Below are 23,924 nucleotides of genomic sequence, written 5' to 3' on the forward strand. Positions count from 1 at the left end.
GGTGACGTGTTGGCAGAATTTCAATGGGGACAGTCTCTCTGAATGTCACAGGAGTGGAGTGGCGATGGAGGCCAGACACCCACCAACCAAACGGTCCCGAATACTTGCGGTCGTATGTGTGTGTGTGTGTGCGTGTGTGTGTGTGTGAGAGAGAGAGACAGACAGACAGACAGAGACAGAGAGAGATCTTTGATTGTGGGCCTCGCAAACGGGCGCCTGTCACCTTTAATTTCCCATTTCTCTCTCTCTCATCCGGTGACACTCAGTTTTTTTCTTCCAATATTCCCTCTGCTTTGAGAGATTCCGAAGCCAACCAAACTAAAACCACAGAACGAAAACCTCCAGGAATCAAATTGACAGACTTTTTCCCGGCGCAGTCCCCGCGGGCCGCGGTCCGGAGCGCCGAGCTGCAGCCAGCGCGACGGGGCGTGTCCGGGGCGTGGCCTCAGCAGCCTAGCTCCGCCCAGCCTCGCCGCTTAATTCGGACGCGCGGGGCCGCGGGGTGTGAAAGAGCTTCTCTGCGCTGGACTGGTCGTGCCGCCGCCGCCGCCGCCGTCGGAGCCTTAGTCGGAGCCGCCGCCCGCGCCGCCTCCCGGCCGCCCTGAGCCGCCGGGCCGCTGGGCGCCGCCGCGGCCGCCCGGAGCGAGCGCCGGGGAGGGAGCCGCGCGCCTTTGTGCGCGCGCCGAGGTGGGTTCGCCTACCGCACTTACTTTGCACACAAAGACCGGGAGCGCGGGGGAGGCGGGGTGCCCGCCGGGGCCACTGCGCGGCCGGCCGGTCGGCCTCCCGGCTCCGACCCCTGACGCGAGGGTACCCCGGGCGGGAAGGGCCGCCGGGCTTCCCCTCCCCGTGGCCGGCGCTGGGCGGGGGTCCCTGCGTGCGCTGGAGGACGGCGCGCCGGGCGGTGGGCGTGCGGTGAGCCCGGGCCACCCCGCGCCGTGCCGGGGACGAGCCCGGGGTGCGGGGTCGGGGCGTGGCAGGGGTCGCGCGCGGGGGTACCCGAGGCTCGGGAGTGCAGGGGATGGGGGCGGGGGTGGGCGCCGCGAGGGAGGCGAGCCTGAGCGGCCGCTCCGCTCGGCTTATTGTTGCTTCCTCGGCCCTGAAAATGGAGAGACCCTGCCTGGAGCGGGGATGCGCTGCCCACCGGGTGCGCCGCGCGCGGCCAGATGCCGAACCCTGGGCGCCCGGCTCGCCCCCTGCAGCCCCGGCCGCCGCGGAGCCGCCTCCTCCTGGGCAAACAGAGGAGGGGCCGTGGGGGCTTTGCGCCGCTGGTTTAAAGGTGACCGGGGCACCGTTTCCAAACAGTCTGCAAGTAACTTTTCTATTTTTGCCTCTTCTCCGCTCCCGCTACTCCAGTGAACCCAGTATGTTGGGTGGCGTCTGCCCCCAAGGAGTCCTAAAATTTTGGTTCTCTTAACTTCTCCTCAAGCATCTTCAGGTCCCTCGGGGATGGCGTGGATGCGTCTGGCCAAGTTTTGACTTGCTGTGTAGGGGATGGTAACAGTCCCTCTGAAATGCGAAGCGGAATCCCGCAGAGGATAAATGCGGTATCTTTTTCTCTGCAGCAAGATACCATACCTTTCCTTCCTTGGAAAGACTTGACTTAATGACAGTAGAGCAAATTTATTTAATGAAAATGAGTTTGATATTCAAGATAAATACAGAAAACCGGAATGCGGCCTGTTAGACTTTATATTTTTAACTTGAGGGTTGCTTGCTAACAGGTACTTAGTTTCTCCTCTGGCCATGTGCCCTCTCCATCACTTTGGAGATTTTAGCTGTCCAAGTTGCTTTAAGTTGAAATAGTATCTGGAGGGCCTCTCTAGAGAAGATTTCTTAGTGCTAGTTTTTTCCAGTTTAAAACTTTTAAGTATAAAATTATATATATTTATTAAAAAATTGAAAAGAAGTAGAGGGGAAAAAAAAGTCACTCATGTACCAAACCACCCAAACATACCCTGAGGATAAAGGCATCTTTGCTTCATTTATGGCTTGGCAGCCATGGTGTGGAAATGCATGTGTGTGAATGAATAAATCAGGGAGTTACTGATTATTAATCTTTACCACTCTTATCAGTCTAAAACACAATCTCTAATAACCGTAGCCTACAGCAGTGTTTTGCCAACAAGTCGTTTGAAGTGTATTTCCTCATAGCCTTGCAGATAACCACCTATACAGAAGGGGGAGGGAAGAAAGAGAAAAAACAATGCAAGTTCCACTTAATAGGGAAGAACGGACAGAAGTGTTTAATGTACTATATTCTTTGGATTTCAGGAGTAGTTTCAGATTGGCTTTTTTTTTTTTAAATAAAAGTAAACCTTTTGGCTTTTAACATATTCAAAAAAAAAATTGTGTTCTGAGATCCGTGAGAAATATGCGATGGAAAGGAACTCTTTGTAGAACAAGGAATAGCCATGGTTTTGTAGCTGGTGACTTGCTTGCTTCTAAAAGACCTTGCGCCGCGTGCCTGTGTTCCGTGAAAAAACAAAAACAAAAAACACATTGTTCCACCCCAGATTTAGCCACTGAATGCTTTTGTCATTACATACTTTTATTTTCCACTTGTAAAATGTTCCGACATTTAATTTCTCCAATATGCAAAGTTAAAAAGAGGTTTTGGAGACAACTGTTAGAAGTACTAGATTGATCATTAGGATGATGCAATACTTTTTGAAATCAGAAGAATTTACAAGAAGGAAGTTGTGGTTATGTACTGTCAGGTGCAATCTTTGTTCCTGTTTCTAACGTGGGGCTCCTTAATCTGTGAGTGTGCTTGGACGGGTTATGGTGCAGTACAGTCAGCCCTCCGTATCCCCAGGTTTCACATCCCCACATTCAAACAACCAAGGATCGAATCCGCAGGTGCCAAACCCACGGACACAGAGGGCCGACTGTATTCATTTTACTGCACCATTTTATATCAGGGACTTGAGCATCTGCGGATTTAGGTATCCTCGGGGGTCCTGGAACCAATACCCTGTGGATATGGAGGGTCAACGGCAGTGACCTGTGAGTGACTGTGTAAAGTATGTAATCTGCTGTAATAATGGCACCTCTCTCCAACCATAAGTCAAAAGAAACTAAAATAGGGGCCATCAGAATCTCTCAATCTCATTTTTCAACCCTGCTATGACCTTGAACAGTCTGAGCAGCACAGCCAAGCTGGACGTGAGGTTAGAGTTGAGCTGTTTTGCTCTTAAAAGTTCTGCTGCCTTGCAGGGTGGAGAGAAAAGTTTGGGAGTGGTCCAGGGTTACAGACTCGTATGGCTCTTTGTATGGCTCTTTGTGATGGCCAGACACCTGTCCCTGTTGCCTGGAGATTCCATTCATGGGATGTTTAGAAGCAGACTTGGTTTGTGCTTGAGAGAAGTGCTCTGAGAGATCCGGGTCCTGAACTGTAAGTGGTAGGATGGATGCTGTCCACCCTCCCTCCCTCCCTCCCTCTCTTGCTTCCTTCCTATTACTTTTTTTTTTTTTAACATCTTTATTTGAGTATAATTGCTTTACAATGGTGTGTTAGTTTCTGCTGTATAACAAAGTGAATCAGCTATACATATACATATATCCCCATATCTCCTCCCTCTTGCGTCTCCCTCCCACCTTCCCTATCCCACCCCTCTAGGTGGTCACAAAGCACCAAGTATGCGGCTGCTTCCCACTAGCTATTTAATGCCACATGTAAAGGTGGAAAAGACTTTGAAAGACTTTTGGGGGGGAGTGGTTAAGGCATGGAAAACTTTTCTCCAAAAAGAGGGGACATAGTAGGTTAGTAATATAGCTACATATTCTTAATGTCGCATCTGCCCCTTCCCTCCAGAATTGTCTGTGCAAATGTTTGGAGAAAAGGGGCCAGGAGGTTTGGTTGGGTGAGGTCTAGATTTTAGGCATTTTTAGAAGTCCCCGGATATCTTGAGATATTGACTTGTCAGCCTTCTTTAAGTCTGGAGAGAGTAGCTGTGAGCACTGACCCGTTTTTGCATCTCACGTTGGGCTCATGTCACGCAGGGAAAGCTCTGTGCAGCTAAGGAGTCCGTGTGCGCAGCCCCGGGCCACTTAGTGCTGGGATGACCTGATGATGAGACTTCCCTGCGTTTTTTTTGTGTAATTTCCTTGTTTAAGCTTGGCCTTGTTTTGCTTTTCCTTTGTGAAGCAGACCAGTTTCTCCCCTTTTCCTTCTTGTGCAAGAGGTGCTGGGCCCCACCCGTCTGAACTTTAAACTTTTCCTTACACTCAGTACCTAGGGAGCTCCGCTGGAAAGGAGTTGATGCTTTCCACCGCATCTGATGCTGCCGATTCCTAGACCCCATCAGTAAAAGAAAGAAAATGACTGGCCAGCTGCCACTTAGTCCTGGTAAATCGGCGAGTGGCTATTTTTGAGGCTGCTGGGGGAAGCTTTGTTTTCTATTCATTCCTTCATTGAACAAACATTTCCTTAGTGCTTCCCGTGTGCCCGCACTGCCCTTGCATCGGGCATACCGCAGTTGACAAGTCCCAGGGGGTCCCTGTCCACATGGCAGGGCAGGCGAGGAAGATATTTAAAGAATTGCATGAGTTACACAGACATTGTCTGATGACCATGATATTAAGAGCTGTGAAGGGAAGGTAGCACTTTGTGAATTAAGGCATCTCAGCAAGAATGATGTAAATCCCACCTAAGGCTGCGGGATTGGGTTTCTGACTCTAAGGTGAAGGGTAGGGGGAGAGGCGTGAAGGGTAGGGCAAGAGGCATGGAGGGGACCGAGTGTGATTTGCCCAGGGCTGATCAGTTTAAGAGCAAGGTGTAGGGGCTTGGCGGAACAGATTTGGAGGACTGTTCGGTTGTGTCTAGAATTTGGCTGAGGGGTTCGGACGCTTTCTAGGGCAGAATTGAGGAGGGACTGGGAAATTGTAGTCTTGTTTGCGTGTACTCGCTGAAGGTAAACCTGCAAGCCGGTGGCCCTGGGAAGCCAGCTGTGGTGGGGACCTGGCGCGCCCACCCCAGGTTCTGTTACAAATGAAAAGATAAGAGGGGGCTGTGGGGAAGCCGTGGGAAGACTTGTTTAAGAATGTTTTCCAGACTCAGGCGAACTGTAGGAAGGAAGATGGAGAGCAATGTAGAAAAAGGAAGGGCTGCTGCTTTAACACAAGAGTACTCTTTAGCAGCTCCATCCTTCCGAGGGTCTCATTTAAGGTCAAGCAGCTGGTCAGAGCGGCTGTAAAGCAGTAGCTGTGGTCTGTGTTGTGTGTGCCTGGGGAGAGGTGGGAGGGACGCGTACTTTGGTGACAGTAATTTTCCCTACCCACCGCACAGTCTTAGAGTTTTGCCGTGTGAAGAAAAGCTCCCTCCACCCTTAGAGCCATGAAACAGTGTGATTCTGGGCTGTCCTCAGTGCTGTTCCTGGTCATGCTACTGAATTATAAATCCTTAGCAGTTGTTACACGGAGAAATCTTAAATGGGGAATTGCAGAGCCTAGGCAGAAGATAGAAAAAGTGCAGGTAGACCAGCTGTCTGCATCCTGGTGGGTGGTAGGTGCGCGTTGTCTGGAGGATTTTTCTCGCCTCGTTCTCTGTTCTCCTTTCTGTTGTCAATGCCAAGTGTATGATAGTGGAGCCCCTATGGCCCTGTTCAGTGCCAGCCCTGGGCGGAAGAGGTGGGGTTGAGGAACGGGGCGTGTTAACGAATGTGCCATACAGTTTGGAGCTTTGAAACCAGATGTGTCTGAGTTAGTACCAGGCCCTGGCTTTGTGACCCCCACAAGTCACAGAGCCCCCGGGGGCCTTAGTGCTCTTGTTTGTGAGATGAACTTTGTAAGATCTACCTCCGAGGGCCTGAAGCCCCAAACACATGGTCCCCGAGCGTGGCCGGCCAAAGGCATTTAGGCTTTTGCTTTGTCGCCCACAGATTTTTGATAACAGTGATGATGCCAAGATGCCGATGAGGGACACTGGTGCGGGGTGGCAGAGGGTGAGGGACTTCTCCCTTCTCTCTTTATCTGACCTTTCAGGATGCCTTCATGCCTTCAGGAGGGTTTTAAAGAACCTGGCTTTGCTATCAGAAATGGCACGTTTTATTCTATTCTTGGACACAGGTTCTGGCACCCTTCATAAAGCGACATAACCAAGTGTCTAGGAGAGAGGCCATGATCCTGTGGTGTCAGCTTTTCTGTGTCGTTATTAGTATATATGTAACACAGGGCGCACTCCGTGAGCGTTCAGATTAAAACTCACGTTTTATCCAGGTTTTTGAGGCATCTGTGCCTGATCCATGCTCATGAGTTTACAAAACCATGCAGTGCTCTTACAAACTCCCACTGTATAAATAATCAGAAGTTGTTTCTGGATGTCTAATGGAGAGGTACGAAAATTCCCCTGTGCTGGAGGAGGTTAAGAGTGTCATTGTGAATATGTATATATAGAAGGACTTTCTTTAGAATGTTTTTTCCCTTACAACTTAATGTCATTTAAAATAGATAAAGCAGGACTTCCCTGGTGGTGTGGTGGTTAAGAATCCGCCTGCCAATGCAGGGCACATGGGTTCGAGCCCTGGTCCGGGAAGATCCCACATGCCATGGAGCAACTAAGCCCGTGCGCCACAACTACCGAGCCCACGAGCCACAACTACTGAGCCTGCCCTCTAGAGCCTGAGAGCCACAAATACTGAGCCTACGTGCTGCAACTACTGAAGCCCGTGTGCCTAGAGCCCATGCTCTGCAACAAGAGAAGCCACTGCAATGAGAAGTCCACGCACAGCAGCGAAGAGTAGCCCCCTGCTCGCCGCCACTAGAGAAAGCCCGCATGTAGCAACGAAGACCCAATGCAGCCAATAAATAAATAAATAAAGACATTTAAAAAGTAAATAAATAGGGGCTTCCCTGGTGGCGCAGTGGTTGGGAGTCCGCCTGCCGATGCAGGGGACACGGGTTCGTGCCCCGGTCCGGGAGGACCCCGCGTGCCGTGGAGCAGCTGGGCCCGTGAGCCATGGCTGCTGAGCCTGCGCATCCGGAGCCTGTGCTCTGCAACAGGAGAGGCCACAGCAGTGAGAGGCCCGCGTACCGAAAAAAAAAAAAAAAAAAGTAAATTAATAAAATAAAACAGATAAAGCTGTGGTCAGGGTTCTTTGTCTTCCTTTCCTTTTTTCACGGATGCCCAGTAGTGTAGTGTGTTGGAAAGAGGGAGGCCTAGTGTTCTAAAATGTTCACAGTCCTGGGCCCAGGTTCACCATTAATTAGTATGCATGTGGTTTTCGAGCAGGTCATTTATTTCTCTTTCTCTACTTTCTCATCTATGAAATGCAGATAATCACCCCTGCCTACCTCTTAGAGTGGTCTTAGGGTGAGGTAGAAGCCTGCCTTCGTTTTACCTGGAATGCTTGGGACCATCAGTTGTCGTTCCTGGGACTGCCACAGGGTTCAGTAGCGTGCCGGCCACCCCTTCGAGGATCAGGTGACTCTTGCCAGGTGAGAGGAGGCAGGGCACAGGATGGTCAGGGGGACTGGCCGCAGTATCCTTCGCGTTCCTGCTGGGGGCGGGCAGGGAGCATCAGTTATTCTGTGCTCGTGGAACGTGGCACCGTGGACGTGTACTAGACTGTCAGACTAAGAGTGCAACCTGGCTTAGGCAGGTAACCTCGTAGGGCTTCCATATTCTGATCTGTGAACTGTAATTATAATAAATAATATTTTTATTATTACCAACTAACAGTTCTTGGGCACCTCCTATGTGGCAGGTGTTGTGCTGAGTGCTTCGTGAGAGTTCTTTATTCCTTCAGCAAGGATTTAACGTGTTTTTCTCTATGCCAGACCCTGTGCCAGACTGTGGGGCATGTGGGTAGGACAGTGTCAAAATCCTGCTTGCGTGGAGCTTGTCTTCTAGTGGGAAGACAGAGTGTAAAGGAGAACGTAGATGATGTGATTACAGGCAGTGCCACTGCTGTGAAGGAAATGAGGTGGAGGGGTTGGAGTCCGGCAGGGGCAGAGGTGGGGTTTTTAGTAGGGTGAGGCCCCTCTGAGGAGAACTTGAGCTCTGAACGAGGGAAGGGGTGAGCCTCACCCCCGTCCGTCTGTGCAGAGGCAAGTGCGGATAACGGCCCAGGGACCAGAGGTGCTCATCAGGTGGGGCCTGCGGGCTCTAGGAGACCAGGGGAGGGTCCTGAGCAGGAGATGGTGGAGATCAGCCTTGTGTTTGTAAATACCCGCCTGCAGCCATAACTGCAGAGGCCAGAGTGGAGGCAGGCGGACCCGTGGGAGGCTTTTGTGAGTCCCCGAGGACTGGGTGGAGCTGGTGAGAAGTGGTTGGATGGATACCTGAAGTATTCTGAGGATGGAACCCTCAGGACTTGGTCATGGATTGGGGCAGGTATGGGAAAGGAGAGAAGTCATGAGTGATACCTCTGTGTTTAGCCTCAACCCCTGGGTGAAGGGGGGCACCGTTTATTGATCTGGGAAACTTGGGGGAGGATTATAGATGTGCTCAAACAGCTCTGACATGAATACTGTTAGGGTTGCCATTTCACAGATGTGGAAACTGAGGATTAGAGAAGTAACAAGTTTGCTGTAGGACTAAGCCGGGTCAGGATTAGGATCCAGGTCTGGTCCTGGCCCGAGCTTAGCGTCCTCAGCTGTTTGGCTGTGCTCTGCAGAATATGTGAGTTTGCTGTCAGAATAGGTTGGTGAGAAAGGCCTTGTGCAAGCACTTTGAAGGCACATCTTTTTTTTTTTTCTCAGTACAGCTTTATTGAGGTATCAGTTATATACCGTGCAATTCACCCATTACGAGCATACAGTTCCATGATTTTTAGTCAATTTGTACTGTTGAGCAGCCATCACCCCAGTCCAGTTTTAGACTCTGTAGTCAATTCCTCTTTCCATCCCCAGTTTCAGGCAGACACTGATCTTCTGTCTCTAAGGTTATGCCTTTTCTAGAAATTTCCTACACAGGGAATCATACAACATGTGGCCTTTTGTGTCCAGTTTTGTTCATTTAACAGAGTGTTTCTGAGGTCCATTCATTGTGGCACACCGTGTCTGCTCTTAAGGAACATTTTTTGCCTTGGCCAGAAAGAGGTACTCTGTGCTGATGAGAATGATTTCCAGCAAGATGGGCCTTCAGATGATGAAACATAACGATGGCTAGCATTTCCTGAGCATTTCCGATGATGCCAGGTGTGGTTTCATTCATTATCTTCCGTGGTCTTCCAAGAAGTTCTGTGAGGGAGGTACCATTAGTGTTAGTGTTTTACAAATGAGGAAAGTAAGCATAGAGAGATGAAGGAGCTTGCCCCAGGTTCTAAGAGCTGGGATCAAATTTGGGCCTCCTCTCTGCAGAACTTTGCCTCGGCCAAGACTCAAGACTCCACATGCCCTTAACCCTGTTGATAAAACTTTTTTTGCAGTACGCGGGCCTCTCTCACTGTTGTGGCCTCTCCCATTGCGGAGCACAGGCTCCGGACGCGCAGGCTCAGCGGCCATGGCTCACGGGCCCAGCCGCTCCGCAGCATGTGGGATCCTCCCGGACCGGGGCACAAACCCGTGTCCCCTGCATCGGCAGGCGGACTCTCAACCACTGCGCCACCAGGGAAGCCCTTGATAAAACTTTTGACTTCTTAGCCTCAGGAAGGGCTTGCAATCCCAGTTGGAATAAGGCACTTAGCAGGTAAATCTAAAACCGTAGCTTTAAGGAGGATATTTATACTGCATTTTAGTTTTGGCATCATCACATGGAAATGATGTTGTCTTAAAGTGATCCTTTAGTGAAGGAGCTTCCTTAGGTATGGTGTGAGCATGGCACCAAATTCCAAACACAGAATTATGTCATTAGGCAGAGCTTGTGTTTTTGAGTTGGTCTTAAATATTATGTTTATCAGAAGTGCCATTTTTTTTGTATTGTTTCCCAAGGCTGTTGCCTTGTTATTAATGGGTGGAATTAGGCATCATGTATTTTTCAAAGTGTTTTATGTCATTATATTAGGTGCTAATACAATTTTCCCTTCTATGTAACAATCCTGTATTTAAACAGTATTTTTTCCAATTCATGTATAGTCCGTATTGGAGGATTTTGTGCTCCCCATTGCAGAGGAGTTCTTTGTGCATCACAAATATCTGAACGTTTTGAGAAGATTTTTAAACACTTCGTATCTTTCTGTCTATACACTTGGGTGTTCATCTTGCTTCCTTCTCTCCCATTTCATAGGTACCCTGCTTGCTTCAAATGTTAACTTCTCTGTTCAGAGCATGGATTTTACGCTGTTTACATGAATGGGTTTCCTATGAAGCCCAAGGCTGCTAGAATCCTGTTGGCTATAATTGTGCTCAAGAACCTGTAAATTTCCTCTCTAGATTGCCCCAGGTACTGCCTCTTTTTCTACCAACCAGGATCTCCTGCATCTTCTTACTGAGAGTTTCGCCTTCCTGTGCAGAGCTGGATGTGGCCCAGCCATCCATGGCTCAGTTTCTGCTCACGGGCCCTTCCCTTTCAATTGGAGAGTGGCTGAATTGCAGTTCCAGACCATCAGAAGGCAAGGGGTGGGGCAGCCCAGGAATATGTAGGACTCCCTATCTTCCCTGCATTGATTTCACCCCTCATTAGCTTAAAAATGTCTTTTGATAGTTGGTTTCTCACACCAGGGTCCGAACAAAGCTCACACATTGCATTTGATATGCCTCTTGACGTTTTAACCCTAGAATGGCGCTTCTTCCCCCATCCTGTTCTCCCTAAGTTATTGCTTTGTGGAAGAAGCAAGTCAGTTGTCTTGTAGACGGTCCCGCATTCTGGATTTGGCTGAGAGTTTTCTCTTTAAACGTGTTCCACTAACCTCTGTATTTCTGTAACCTGAAAGTTAGGACGAAAGCTTTATTACATTTGTTGATGTAAAACAACCAGTTATTTTCCCAGCAAAATGGGTTTATTTGAGAACACCAAAGAATCGCAATTTGGGACCTAAAACTTATGGCGACCCACAGGTAAGTCCAGAGAACAGAGAGGAGGAACAGTCTTTTATAGAGGAGAAGGATTTGGCCAGGACTGTTATAAACAAAGAGTCCATTGGAGGAAACTGGGAATTCAAAGTATAGTGGCTTTTCATTGGCTGACTTGTGACAGCCTCTCATTGGCCGGGCTGTTGCCAGGCAGAGAAACCCTTCTTTCCTCCTGCTGAGTGGTAAAGTAATAACCTTCTTTCTGTTGGAGATGCAAGGGTATCTCTTTTACTTGGGGTCTGCAGTTGACATAGAGTGGTAGGGCATGAAAACTCCCCCTTCTGGCTTCCTGATTCCATTTTAAATGAGGTTTCTGTTTATTATTTTTCATAGATTCACGTTCAGGTTTAGGGGGGCAAGATTAGTTTGTTGGCCGTGTCGTATACTTCGTGTCCCATCGTCTCAGGACGGTGTCTGGTTGTCTCCCTTGTAGTGATATTGAGGTTGATCGTTGGGTCCACGTGCTGGGAGTTTGATCCTTTCATTGTGAATTTCCTCATCAACCTTTCTCCCAGGGTCTGTTAGCTTTCATTGAGGACTGTTGCCTGAATTGATCATTTCATTAGAGGTTGTTGATTCTCCTCTCTTAATGAGCCTGTTAGTGAGTGTGAGATGAGATTTAAACTGGCCAGGGTGTCTGCTTAGGGACAGCTAAAGAATTAACAGAGAAGCAATGATTGGCTTGGCTTTATCCAAGCATAGCAAATACTTCCAATACTCAATACTTCATTAGAGCTAGTTGCTATTTGCACCACCTTTTATGAATGTTACTGTGCCAGGTTGATTTCATTGTAAGCCTTGTTTAGCAGCAATGTTAAATTCTGTCCGTATTTGCTAACTTGGGTGCTTGGCCATCACCTAAATTAAGAGATTATGACATGGGTTTATGGGTGAGAATGCCAAGTGATGGTGTAGACCATGATAGATTATGTTCTTCAATAATCATTTAAAATTTCCTGACACGTAAGGACACGTATGCCTCATCTTTCCTTATAAAAGAAGTAAGTCACTGATGAGTTTTAAAAATATAGGAGGTGGATGATAAATCTGATATAGCTGAGTTTCCGTTCTGCCTAGATGGAAGAGAAATGGACCTCTGCTGGCAGCTTTCAACTTCATTGTTAAGATCAGAAAGGATGGATTATTGCAATGTGTCCAGCAGGAAGTAATTGGGAGTTTCTTTTAAAGGCGGGGGTGGGGTTGGAGGGTGGGGGGGGTCGTAGTAAATGAATTTAATTTGTGTGTGCTCCATCAGCTGCCAGGGGCCCCTGGGACATGTTACAGTAGCAGTCTGATTTGGGGACAGTCGCAACATTTGAAGGCCCCTGGGATGGAAATATATCGATTCCTCCTGTTACAGGCAAGCCTGCCTTTTGCCAGCACATGTTCCTGGAAACCACAGTGTGCAGACAGTCTTCATAAAGCGGTTCTAGGATCCCCACAGGTACAGTCTCATGATTAGGAGTTGTGCCTTGACTAGACCCTTGGTATCAAATAAATCGTGGCTATGACCAGTAAATCATAAAGGTGTGACAACTAGAAACCTAAAAGAATTTGAAATTAGAAACTACCCTGCATTGTCACAGAGGGTTTGAGCTTGGGGAAGCCTTAGAGAGCAAGGGATCATCTAATCTAGACCCCTTATTTCTTTTGGTGAATAAACCACCGCTCAGACGTGTCAACTAGCTTGCCCAAGACCACACAGCTCGTTATTGGTTGAGTTGGAACTAAAACTCATCCCAGAATAACAGTCACTGACACGTGGATGTTTCTTAAGCACGTGCTAAATGCTTTACATGCATCGTTTTTGTGATCCTTATCCCATGGTGTAGGACTTTAATTGACTGTATTTTACTGAGGAGCACGCTGAGGCCTAGAGACTCTCTGTAATTTATCCTAGATTACACAGAACTCAGCTACGTTGGCCCTCCATACCCATGGGTTCTGCATCCGTGGTTTCAACCAACTTCTGATTAAAAAAAAAAAAAATTTCTGGAAAGTTCCAAAAGGCAAAACTTGAATTTGCCATGCCCTGGTAATTATTTACATAACATCTACATTGTATGTACAACTATTTACATAGTATTTACATTGTATTAGGTATTATAAGTAATCTAGAGTTGATTTAAAGCGTATGGGAGGATGTGCTTACGTTATATGCAAATACTTTATGTAAGGAACTTGTGCATCCATGGATTTTGGTATCCACAGGGATCCTGGAACCAGTTCCCTGCCAATACTGAGGGACGACTCTATTCACTACAGAAAATGTAGTTTACCCACCCTATGGTACTGTCTTCTACGTTTGCCATTTCTTCTTTCCTTCCTCTCTTTCTCCTCCTCGTCCTCTTATTATCAATATTATTATTATTCTTCTAACTTTATTATTCTTTTTTTTTTTTGTGGTATGCTGGCCTCTCACTGTTGTGGCCTCTCGCGTTGTGGAGCACAGGCTCCGGACGTGCAGGCTCAGCGGCCATGGCTCACGGACCCAGCCGCTCTGCGGCATGTGGGATCTTCCCGGACCGGGGCACGAACCCGTGTCCCCTACATCAGCAGGTGGACTCTCAGCCACTGCGCCACCAGGGAAGCCCTAACTTTATTATTCTTATGAAAGGAATTATTCCTAATGGCCCATAAACTTTGCCTTTCCATGGCTTTCCATTTACTCTCAAGATCTATATTAAACCCACCAGCTCTAATGTATTGTAAATATAGTCAACGGAAAGTGATGCACTAGCTGTAATAAAGGTTGAAACAGTAAGTAACTTTGCTTGAATTCTTAGCATTTAAAAGAGCTTTTGGGGCTTCCCTGGTGGCGCAGTGGTTGAGAGTCCACCTGCCGATGCAGGGGACACGGGTTCGTGCCCCGGTCCGGGAAGATTCCACATGCCGCGGAGCGGCTGGGCCCGTGAGCCATGGCCGCTGAGCCTGCGCGTCCGGAGCCTGTGCTCCGCAGCGGGAGAGGCCACAACAGGGAGAGGCCTGCGTACCACAAAAAAAAAAAAAAAAAAAAGAGCTTTTGGAACTTAAAAAAATTCCTTTGATCATTCTTTAAAAAAAGAAGATCACCACTTATCCTTTAAGTACTTGAAAACATCACCAAGATATTTCCTTGCAGCAGGTCTGGAGAGCAAAAGTTCCTTCCGCGAGAGCCTCCACATCTCTTGCTGCCTCTTCACTCCCTCCTCTCTCTAACCTTCCTCCTTCAATCACGTTACGGACAGTCCTATGGCAGAGATCTTGGCAGGAACAGGTCTACTTTTAGGAGCAAGGGTGTGAAGGGTGGTGGGTGGGGAGCAGAGGTGATGAGAAGTAGCCTCTGGAACTGGGAGAGGGTGTTGGTGTTGAGCGGTACGCTCTCGTTTTGAAGCCTGCATGGCTCTCACCTTGTTTCCGCCCATGCTGCCCACACAGAGCCCGGTGTGGGTGCCAGAGAGGGGGCATTTCAACTGCATGAACTGTGTCACCTGAGTACATAACGGAGCGGGGAAGTGCGGAGACCCTGGTAACATCCAGGGAAATCTCTACTTGGATGTGGTTTGTACCCTGGTCCAGGGGTGACTTTAAACAGTTTGTGATAAAACAAAAACAGTTGGCTTGGCAGCTATCCGAATAGGTGCCCAGGTAGAATTTTTTATTTGTTTATTTTAAATCCTTTTAAATTGCAGTTCTTCATGAGCTTCCTGTGTCAGACATGCAGCTGAATCTGTAATGATGGGCGCTACCAACACTGCTTTTTTCCCCTCTCCATTTGCGCTCGAAACAAAGCTGCCTGCAGGTATGGTCTGGAAGATGCTGCATGCATGGGCTTCTCGGTGGATGGTGGCACAGAGCTGATTCATTTCCAATACTGCCTATTTATAGCCTCTTCAGAATAATGGTAAGACGGTAGATGTTCTCTCTACCACCGCCATGTAGGTTAACATGACTTTTTAAATGGAGATAAATTATGTTTTACTCACAGATGACTCATTTCATAGTCCTTTTTAAATACACACCCTGCCGTTTCTCTGAAGTGTGTCACTTTAATAATCAGCCCGTGCTGGAGCATTCTCAGTAAGCTGTAGGCTTGGAAGGGGGACGAGGCCTTCCAAAACCTGGAGCTCTGTATGGGAAACTGGTGCTCAGGGAAGCTGAGGACCCCAGCATCTTACAAGTCTCCTTAGTGCAGATCTAGGACCAGAACTCTCTTCCCTTGACTGCTAATTCAGCACGAGGCTTCCTTTGCTCTGACCTGCCTTGCCTACCCTCACCTACCCCCATGGACCGGCACTTGCCGCCACAAAAGAAGAAAAGCAAAAACGAAAGAGAAAACGTCCTCGTTACCGGCATCCTGGAATGTGGGCGATGATTTTATTGCAGAAAAAAAATAATGTTTTAAAGAAAAACCTCAGGTAGTTCTGTCATCCTAAAAAACTTTCTTTTCTTGATGTGTGTGTTCTTAGTTCTTGTCCGTTCTAATACAAACTCTTAAAAACGTTAAACGTTAAAAATAGTTATTTATACCATAAGCAAAAGCCGAGGTGTTTATTGAAATGTCTGAGAACTCTCTTTGCTGATGTTGTCTGTTGTGCCCGTTTTGAGTTTTAGGGCTAAGCTACTTCCTGTGTGTGAATAAATTCATGACGTCTTTCTCTGTAAACAAATACATGAGACTGTATTTCTCTAAATTAAAGAATAAATGTATGCGTTCTTTCCACGATTTTGGAGGAGAGCTTCGCACATCACCGTTCCCTGTAAGTGTTCTTTCAAGTGTTTGTTGTCATTGGCTGGTTCTGACATTGGCACGCTAGAAAGAGCATGAACCTTATGTCTGGTAGACCTCTGTGAGCCCAGATTTTCTCATCTCTACAATGTGAGTATTAGGTAATGCAGGTAAGTCACCTGGCCGGTGTCTGCACGCAGGTGTTGACTAATGTTAGTGTCCTTCCTGTGTCTGCTCTGCTTACACTCGTGTCTGGGTGTGATGTCATACCTGATTATTTTCACCCACCCGATAGAACAAAATGATTCAATTCCATTAGGACTCAATTCGAGGTTGCCCCAGGTTTGGAGTGACTGTCTGCTTCACCCATACCGTCCTCATGGGCCTTCTACACCTGAAGCGCTGAGCCCGTTGTATAAGCAGAGGTAGATAGAGAGATGGGTTAGGAAGCTGGGGATGAATGGCCAAAGCTGGAGCTCTGGAGCCTAATTGGAGAGTGGACGAGGGACCACTGGGCTCAAGGGTGTGGATGTGGCTGTGAGTCAGCTTGGGTGCTTGACTCAGCCCATAGCAGTGGGCTGGGGTGAACAGAGGTTTAGGACCTATAGGCAGGCAGGGTTCTTAGAAACAAAGACAAGCTCTGTAGAGGAGGAAGGTTTTCAGTGGCCCAGGATGGAAGTGAAGTAGGGACGATGTGACAGAAGTGAGAGTGAAGCTGTGGGTCAGGCATCTGAGCCGCAGAGGAGAGAATCAGGTCAGTAGGTCACCAATAGCCAGGAGTCCACAAGGATGCTGAATAAAGGCTCTCACCTGTTCATTTGTCGGTTCATGGGCTCCTGTAAATGCAGGAACTGATTGCTGAGTGAGGGCCCTACACCCCCAGGCAAGTGGGACCCAGGGTCAACGGAGCATGGCAGGAGAGCAGCCACCTGGTCCCTCCTGGTTTGTTGGCGGAGGAGCTTGGTACGCACGCGTCTTCTTTGTCCAGTGTAACTATTAGCAGAGCCTCACCCACACCCAGAGTGACCTGCTCTGGTTGATGGATCATGTAGTCACCCTTCGTACATGTCCTCAGGTGCAGGTAAGTATTTGCTGTGTGCATGAAAAAACCCCGATCAGAAGTTGGCCTGACATAAGGTTCTATGGTGAGCCCGAGGCTTATTACCCGCCTCACTGAGGGAGCTTGGTTACCACCTCTTTGCTCCTTAATTGAACTCTAAAGAACATTCTGCATTATGTTTTTCCACGTTCCCTTCTCTCTTGGTTTGTCTTCGATGATGGTCTGTTTTGGCAGTGATCCGCTAACGCTGTAAACAGTCATCTAGCCGCACCGGCAGGCATCTCTAATTGCACCTGTTTGCCGGGAGCTCCTCAGGAGACCCTGCTGTCTCCCTGGGGTGCAGTAGCCCCACCTAAGTAGCACCTTGGTGTCAGGCGTTGGTGAAGAAAGGAGGAAGAGTAGGATGCTTTGCCGCCTTCTTTTACTGGTCATCCTGATGAGAAGGGTTTTGAAGTCTTGTTTGAGGGTCTGGGTATTGGGGCGTGGGACAGGGGAGGTAGGTAGGGTGGGGTAAGCAGGGCTCAGGGTGCCATCATGAGGCTGTTGCTAACACACCCCAGGTATTTCTGGTTCTCTTTGGCCTGGATTCTCTGTGCCTTCCGGTAAGAGCTTCATTCCCCAGAAAGAGAGTTGACGGGCTCTGTGATACCACCGTCGCACAGGATTGGCCAGTCAGATAGTTTGATGGCTTTGTTTGTGATGAAATGGGGGGAAAGACTCCGAGGGCTTGCGTGCCCCGGGCTGAGAGAGCAGGCCTCGGCTGCACTTCGCCCCTGTGGAAGGTACTTCTGTACCTTTGGATTTCTCTGTGGTCACTTGCTTGTGGACTGCGTTTTTCCATCTCTGATTGGAAACTCCGAGGGCAGGACCTTGTCATCCTAATCTCGTCCTACCCAGCGTCAGGGCTTCTTCCTAAGTCACTGCTGCTGTTCAGGGTCGGGCATGGATGCTGGCTTCAGACCCTGAGCGTGGCTGTCTGTTGAATGGTGCTGGGCCAGCTTCATAAAGTTCGTACAGCACCTGAGGAGGGTCGGGCGTCTGCAGTCAGGCTTTGTTTCAGACTCAGTGTGGGTCAGCATCTGAGATGTGCAGGAGCACCTCGAAGTTCCTTTTAACAGCATGGTTTACTACTGTTTTTGTATCGTTTTCGTCCCACATTTCCTGAGCTCAAAACCCTCCTTCCTAAGGACTTGCCTTGAAACACACACACAGACACACACACGCCACCACCACCACCACCAACACAACAGATCCTTTTAGGGGAAAGTGTTGTCCTGTACTGTATCCCCAGGCCCTGGAGCTCAAGAAGAATTGGCCTTGTGATACACTGCAGAGGGTTCCAGCCGTGTCGAAATACAGAAGACCCTTCTGGCGAGTGGACAGTCTTGTGTGTCTGTGTGTTTTCCTTTCCTTTGCTTCTGTTGGTGAATTACTTCCACTGTGAACTTCTCCCCATCCTTGCTGGCAGGATGTTGGCAAGTAAGTGTGCAGGTTGGTTGGGTGGGACCCTGTCTTCTTCCTGCACCCCACCCACTCTGTCTTTACAATTTGGGTGGGGTGCCGTGTCAGGCCACGACTTCCGTGACCCCCGCCTTTTTTTTTTTTTAAACATCTTTATTAGAGTAGAATTGCTTTACAATGGTGTGTCAGTTTCCGCTTTATAACAAAGTGAATCCCGCGACCCCTTTTTTAAAAACTAGAACAAACAGAGAGCTGTGCCACCAGCTTGTGACCTCCCCTTGATGAAAGGATATTAAGATGGAAAAGGGCAGTGGGCGGGTGGACGGTTGCTTGCCCAGGAAAGTGAGTTTGCATCGTGTTTTCAGAGTTCTGTGGTCCATACCATGCTTCTGCATTTCATGTCACTTGTGGTTAATGAATAGCAGGTACTTTTCCTGTAGTCTTTTTGGTTCTGGGTTGCATACATTTCCCCAAAGAGTCCTGGATCTTAAATAAGACCCAGACTGTCTTATTAGCTAAGTGGAAAAGGAAATGTCCTCCCTACTCTGCCTGGGTAACTTCTGTCTAATGTGTATTTTTCTCTGTGCAGTTTCTTTAAATAGAGAAGCAGTGTGAATTGGTGGGCTCTGAATCACGCTGCTTGGTTCCACCTTCTGGGCCTGCAGTTTACTAGCTTTATCAGTAAAATGGGGATAATAATAGTACACACTTCGTAGAGTTTTACAGGAATGCAGCTAGTGCACCGGCGGAGTGCCTGCATATAAGTCAGCACTCAGTTCAGTGTTGAAAAATGTGGGTATTGATAATAACATAAACCTCAGTACTCCGGTGCTGTTTTTGGAACTGTTATCCATCTCCTAGGGGTATGGTCACCGTCTATTCTTTAATCATGATCAGAGCGAATTGTTTGAGAACTTGTGCATGCATTTCTGGGGTTGACAAGGAAGAATATTTGAAATTGGGAGTGGCCCAGAAAACCCGGATCCCTTGGGTGACTTGCAGCAAACAGGATGCTGGTAATATGCTCTCTGGTTGGAGACCGGGTTTTATTTTAATGTACCTGGAGTCTTACCTGCTGTCACCAAGACTGCGTCAACAGAATGCCCGAGCTGAAACGGTCAACCTCAGCAAGCATCGCATGCAATTTTAAAACCATCTTCCTCAACGCCCTTAAGTGTGCCTCCTTACGGTAGTGGCTTTGATTTCAAAACCTGCAGGGGTGGACCCCTGCAGAGGAGCCCAAGTCACACGTCCCCTGGGACCTCCGATGGTTTTATCAGGCTGGGCGGGGGACTTCTTTCAGCATCTTTCAGGCCAGTTGATTCCCACGGCGTTTGGTGGCGTGGAACTCTGAGGCCTAAATCAGCCACTGCTACAAGTGAGAGAGTGTGTCAGGAGCTGGCCGCGCCCTGTCACCTCGCAGACCTAGTTTCCAGCCACTTTCCTCCTCCGTGCGCTCCAGCCACACTGGCCCCTTTTCTGTTTTTCCTTGTCACCCTTTACAGAATCAGCCCCCTGACCCTCTTACCTTGCTCACGTGTCCTCCTCCCCCAGGTGCTTGCAGACACCTTGTCTGTTCACCTGTTTCTCGCCCGTCTTCCCCCTGCCCTCGCCCCATCACCAGAATAGAAAGTCCACGAAACCAGGGTTTCCAGCACCGAGACACTGCTTTGTTCTCACAGGCGGGCCTTTGCTGGACCCCCAGGTGCCCTTTCGGTAGGTGGGGTGGCCTCTCCTACCTCCAAAGCAGCACAGGGTAAGAGGCCGTTAGGTTTTTTTTTTAAATTTATTTATTTAATTAATTTATTTTTGGCTGCGTTGGGTCTTCATTGCCGCTCGTGGGCTTCTCTTGTTGTGGAGCACGGGCTCTAGGCGTGTGGACTTCAGTAGTTGTGGCTCGCGGGCTCAGTAGTTGTGGCTCGCGGGCTTAGTTGCTCCGCGGCATGTGGGATCTTCCTGGACCAGGGATTGAACCTGTGTCCCCTGCATTGGCAGGCGGATTCTTAACCACTGCGCCACCAGGGAAGCCCACCCAAGAGGTCGTTAGGTTTTAATCACCGAGGGTAACCGAATATTCTGTGTTCTCAATATGCCGGCAGAGGGAAATACTTGGGAAGAACATTCTGCAGAATACTTTATTTTAGGTTCCATCTGGGCATGACGTCAGGATCTTGGGAGGCTAAATGTGAGGATCAGGTTAGCATTACCTTTCAGTGAATTAAAATGAATGTAAGGCTGGTGAATTCAAGGCCAGGCCTAATCCTATGCCTTTGGCCTTGAACATTTTTTTTGTTTTTAATAGAAAATAGCCATGTGTTCAATGCACTTTTATTTGTGGGTAACTGAGTATAGGATATTAGCCACAGTGTTGCCCCTTGTTCTTTATATAAAGTCCAAGTGGGGAACTTCTTTGAGACTGTTGTTAATGCTATGATATTTTTTTTTTCTCTTGGGAAGGAAGATGAAATGCCACTTTTTTTCCGATGAGAAGTATATAACTTTTTTGGGGGGGGTTCTGGCCACTAGGAAGCTCAAAACCACCTTTAACACTCAGATCTGGAAGTTATATTAGCCCTGGTGTATCCCACTTTGGCTGTTTCTTCTGTAGTGTGGCCTCAATGTTTACATTTTGTTTATCTAATTGCATGTGTGACTTTTGTTTTGAGGCATCCTGAATGTTCTTTGGAAAGAACTAGAGAATGACACAACAGTTTTATCTCCCCTCATCTCCTAATGAGAGGTATTGAATAGCCCACTTGCCTTTGAAATTCTGTTGCCTTGTGTGTTTTTGCTTGGGTAATGCAACTGACAGCAATTTCTTTATTTGCTTCGGTAGAATTTCCATTTCTTTGGTTGATGAACCCAAGGAAGCCATTTTAGGGTACTTCCCAGCTGGATAGGGAAGTAGGAACTTGTAAATAGAGTACAATTTTGAGGTGACTTTCTCACTGGTTTTATCTGGTTTATTCCAGTTGCGAGATTTTGGTTACTTTGCAATAGAAGCCTTTAAAATAAATACGCACTGTTGTAGGGAGACCAGATAACTCACATCTACATATTAAAATACAATTTCTTAAGCGTTGCTGTTTCCGGAGGATTCGAGTGTTTTCGTTCAGTAGCTTAGGCACCTTCCTGTGTTCAAAGATTTACCCTAATTGCTGTGAATGTTTACAAGCGATGCTTGAATAGCTGAACCTACTTTCGAGAAACTTATATTCTAATAAATTAGTTTTCATAATTGGTGTGTCAAATTGGTACCTATTTCATAAGCAATTAAGGAAATATCTTTCCCCTGAGAGGATCAGTTCATTTACTGACTTGAGTTTAACGTGTCATACGATGAGTGGGTCTTTTCCAGGTGTTTGGAACAGGAGGTTTTCCTGAGAGACAGAAATTAATAGAAACTGAGTGTGGTATTTTGCTGTGTTATGATTTTGGGAAAGTCTTAAAATGAAATTTGTGAACAACGCTCTCATTTTTAGCGTGCATTGAAATGAAAATATTCTGTACTTTGTGGGGAGTCTGCATGGAAAAGGCGCTTAAGGTAGTGCTAAATTGCAGATGCATTAAATCACTGCATTCTTACATTTGATTCCACCTGTATACAGTGTTTGATATCAGCAATGATTTGTCGGGCAAGATGTACATATTTCTCTTCTGCCTCTTTCTCCCTCATTTTAGTCTCTTCCAAGATAGTCTTGTTTTTCTTTTACTCAACAGGAATTCCTAAGTAAATACTTCTTTCTGGTGACTGAGGTGGAGTTTGTGTTCTCTTCTTGGCTTGTCAGTGGTCCCTAGTTGCTTTCTGTGGGGAACAGATCCTGAATGAAGGATGCTGTATTTATAGCAAGGATGAAAAGTGAACAGTTGGCGAGATCCCATCTCTTGTCAAGTCTGAGATGGACTTTTTTTTCTCCCAGTGAAGACTGGTCATATTTATAAGATGGTGGTCTTATTTCAGAATCTCCAAAGGAAATTGTATCAGTGATAGAGAAGGATCTTGTTTATTCTAGATTTTCCTTCACTAGCATTGAGAAAATTACTCAAAGAGGTTTGGCAAAGTGAAGAAAGATGAAAAATGGATTGAGTTGGTGGAATGTGTTAATCCACCTGATGTTCGGTAAACTCCTAATGTAAGACCCAGCGGCCTGGGCATATAGGTAAGGATGCAGGATATTTACCCTCGAGGAGCTTACATCTAGTTAGGGAGGCTGAGCCCATACTTTGAGTTAACAAGTATGTCAAAGTAGTTGCTCATTCTGTTCAAAGTAAAGTTGGTACCACTTTGCTTTTTGAACTTTCCTGATTGGAAGAAAGCTTGGTACTTCCATGCACTTGCTCTGGGCCTGAGACTCGGGGCCCACGATGCGCTTTTTATACATAAAAATAGGTGTCAGCTTGAGGACTGAGTTCGGTTGGGAAGCACTGGGAAAAGGACCATCCTTAGGTGGTATTAGTCATAGAACCTTTACTGAAGCTTGGTTTAACTCATTCTATTTCCCAGCCTGCTGCAGCCCCAGAAATGTTTATTGCTGGACAAGGTTTATTTGGAGAAAAAAATGACTTTCATACTGGAGTTGTATGTGAATAGAAAACTGTGGATTATAAGTAGATACGTTTATTCATATTTGTGGTAAAAACTTTGGGCCTACTTAACCGGAGTTCCCACTGTGGACGTGTGTTGTCACGGTATAAGTATAGGTTTATAGATCTTAGTTTAAAGGACAGTTAGGGAAACTGGATCTGAGATTAGGGTGAAGGAATAAGGCCCCTCCTACCTTCTTGAGGGCTGAACTCCTCAGATCTCAACTTAAAAAGCCAGGGCAAACACCGTGATATTAATCAGCGTACCTTTGAAATGAAAGGGGTTTTTTAAAAAGAAACAATTGTTTGGTCAAAAAAAGCCTTGCCTGATTATTTTCATTTTTGACCTACTGCTTGAAAATGGTGTTTTAATTTCTTCAGTTTCCTTGTTTTTGATAGAGGCGACACATTACTGATCCCAAAATACTTTGGGAAGATTTAATCAAATACCCTTTCTCTATTCAGTGTTCTGATCATTTCTCCTCTATTTAACTAAATTTTCATAGTGTTTCAACCTTTTTATCAACACGTATGTTTTTTGAGCATTACAACTCTCTTTCATTTTGTAATAAACATCCTTATTTCTGTTTTATAGCTGGAAAAAACCAAGGTTCAGTAGTGTAAGTTGAACACACTGTTAGGATTCTAATTGTTTTAGGAAAAAAATGCCCAGTCTTCTCTCCTCTGTTTCTGCTTGACTCTGGCGCAGCTGCCACGCTGAACACCTTCTGACACCAGATGTTTGGGGGGTTTCCGCCCCCAAGCAATTGTCTGGGACACCAGCTGGGTGTCCTGCAATTTACTCAATTCTGTTACTATCTACCTGGAAGTTGGTCCCAGGAGACCGCCCCTTCCCCCCTTCACATGCCTATCTCAAGTTGTAGGTCCCCAGGTTACCCACAACTTCTGTCTGACTCGGCTACAAATTGGAGGTCCCCATGACCTCGTCCGCCTCCGATTCAGTTATTTGCTAGAATAGCTCACAGAACTCAGGGAAACACATTTACCAGTTTTTTTTAAAGGGTATGGTTAAGGATATAGATGAACAGCCAGATGAAGAGATACAGAGGACAAGATCTGGGAAGGTCCCCGAGCACAGGAGTCTCTGTCCCCATGGATTTGGGGTGTGTCACCCTCCCAGTATATGGACATGTTCAC

General features: G+C 47.3%; 1 protein-coding gene across 1 annotated transcript in view; it reads left to right on the forward strand.

Annotated features, from left to right (window-relative positions):
* Nucleotides 1-544: 544 nt before the first annotated feature.
* Nucleotides 545-23,924, forward strand: part of FAM107B (family with sequence similarity 107 member B) — an 84,046-nt gene continuing 60,666 nt past the window's right edge. The window contains exon 1 of the mRNA XM_022580554.2: nucleotides 545-687. The gene's annotated coding sequence lies outside the window, so the exon portion shown is untranslated. The remainder of the gene's footprint in view (nucleotides 688-23,924) is intronic.

The sequence above is a fragment of the Delphinapterus leucas genome, chromosome 2 (assembly GCF_059928025.1).
Source record: "Delphinapterus leucas isolate spDelLeu-1000000601 "Yukka" chromosome 2, BTC_Dleu_Yukka2, whole genome shotgun sequence".
In the NCBI taxonomy this organism is placed as follows: domain Eukaryota; kingdom Metazoa; phylum Chordata; class Mammalia; order Artiodactyla; family Monodontidae; genus Delphinapterus; species Delphinapterus leucas.